Source organism: Schistocerca serialis, chromosome 2, assembly GCF_023864345.2.
Source record: "Schistocerca serialis cubense isolate TAMUIC-IGC-003099 chromosome 2, iqSchSeri2.2, whole genome shotgun sequence".
NCBI classification, from domain to species: domain Eukaryota; kingdom Metazoa; phylum Arthropoda; class Insecta; order Orthoptera; family Acrididae; genus Schistocerca; species Schistocerca serialis.
The window spans coordinates 874848989-874851236 of record NC_064639.1 but is presented as its reverse complement, the minus strand read 5'-3'; the positions used below and the strand labels follow the sequence as shown (position 1 = coordinate 874851236).

Below are 2248 nucleotides of genomic sequence, written 5' to 3'. Positions count from 1 at the left end.
CAATTTGGATCTGATTAAGCTGGTCATCCCCAGTTAATACCCATGATGAGTTTCCATATATATCATGAGTAGAGCTGTCAATTTAGAGAGATGTTTTTAGTCTAATTCTTGGTTCATGAGGCCTGGCAGTAGTCATTTAGCCATGCCCATAGAGTTTTGACACTTCTTGTGAGCGTGATGTCTGGCAGTAAGATTCGTATCGCAGGTTACACCAGTGTGTTTGGCAGTTGTGTAGCTGGAAATGTGTTACAATCATAGCCCATATTTTGGTGTGAAGTAGACACCAGTGCCTTTTAGCAGCTTGAGTTGAATTTGGTTGTTTTTCCACCATCTTTCCAACTCTGTTATGTGGCCTTGTAGTCTCCTAATGTTCGCTGTATGATGTCAACTTGTGAGAAACACAACATGACTGGCCATTTGTGTGAGGATGACATTGTTCATAAATGTTAAATAATGCTAGTGACAGAATGATCCCCCGAGGTATTCCTGCTGATATCTTCTTCATTTCCTATCTCTGTCCCTTAATTTTAACGATTAGGGCTTTGCAACAAACTATTAAACTGTAAATTCAGAGGTCTGGTGTTCAGTCTTCATTCAGTCATAGTATTTTTACCATCACTTACTGATTTTTTCCATCAATAGCAGTGATTCAGTTATATGAAAAATGTGGAGTTGCACTAAGGTTTAGACTCCATGCTTAAGTGTAGATCTCCCCCTGTAATTAGCTGGGTAAGTTGTTTACATTGCGTCCATAGTCTGTAAACCACTGGAGTGCATGGTATAGAACACTTACCTTTGTATCACATATTAGAGTGTCTTGCCATATCATTTGTGTATACAGCATGTTGAGAATGACTGTTTACATGCCTCCGCGCATGCAGTAACTGGTCCAGCCTTGTCTTTGTGACCCCTAAATGAGCAATAGAATGGGAGTGGTGGTGCATTCTTAGATTCTTCACTTAGTGCTGGTTGCTGAATCTTTTAAATAGGCTTTCAAAGGATAGTCAGTGCCTATCTTTATCTTTAAGCATTTATGTGATTTTCTCTTATGTATCAAACAAATCAGTGATCATCACTGAAATAAAGTTGGTCATGTTACCTGTGGCAACGGCCCTGCCACAGTAGATGCACCGGTTCCCGTCAGATCACCGAAATTAAGTGCTGTCGGGCATGGCCGGCGCTTGGATGGGTGACCATCCAGGCCGCCCTGTGCTGTTGCCATTTTTCAGGGTGCACTCAGCCACGTGATGCCAATTGAGCAGCTACTCGACCAAATAGTAGCAGCTCCGGTCACAGAAAACATCATAACGACTGGGAGCTGACCACACGCCCCTCCTCAGCTGAGGATGATGCAGCTGTCAGACGGTCCTGATGGGCCACTTGTGGCCTGAAGATTGGGTGCTTTATGTTACCTGTGGATAGATTGTAGTATGGGCCGGTATTTTTGACTACCATTCACGTAAACCTTATCATCCAACACAAACACATGCAACTGCCTCAGACCAAGACTGTGCTCTCTCTGCACAGTCTTGTGATGGAAGGTGTATGGACACTGTGTCAAGATACCTGTGACTAAGCCTATGTGATCAGTCCATTACACATCCCCATTAATTGTAGAAACCAGGTGTTTGCGAGTTGGCTCATTCCACATGTGACTCATTGGTACTGTAGTCAAATAATACTATGTTTTTCCATTTTATGAAGTGCATAATTTTTTCATTTCTGAATATTTAAACTGAGTTGCCAAACGTTAATTAACTTTGAAATTTTATCAAGTTCTGAAAGTATCTGTAAAGGTTTTGTGGGCTAGTACTTCATGAATTACAGTCAAAAGTGGGAAGAAGATAAGGCACATCCAAAAGCACCATACCTAATGGAGAATTGCAGTGTTAAGAGTGACATACTGGTGTAAGATAACTTTACTATTATGAGAGTGGGAAGTATAAATAAAAAACACAGCATGCATATACACCATGTGATCTAAAGTATCCAGACACCCCCAAAAACGTATGTTTTCGATATTAGGTGCATTGTGCTACCACCTACAGCCAGGTACTCCATATCAGCGACCTCAGTAGTCATTAGACATCGTGAGAAAGCAGAATGGTGCGCTCCACAGAACTCACGGACTTCGAACGTCGTCAGGTGATTGGGTGCCACTTGTGTCATACTTCTGTATGCAAGATTTCCACACTCCTAAACATCCCTAGGTCCATTGTTTCCAATGCATTAGTGAAGTGGAAATGTG

At 41.9% G+C, this 2248-nt stretch overlaps 1 pseudogene; it reads left to right on the top strand.

The window, feature by feature from the left end:
• The first annotated feature begins 1103 nt into the window (after window positions 1-1103).
• Window positions 1104-1221, top strand: LOC126459092 (5S ribosomal RNA; annotated as a pseudogene).
• The last annotated feature ends 1027 nt before the right edge of the window (window positions 1222-2248 follow it).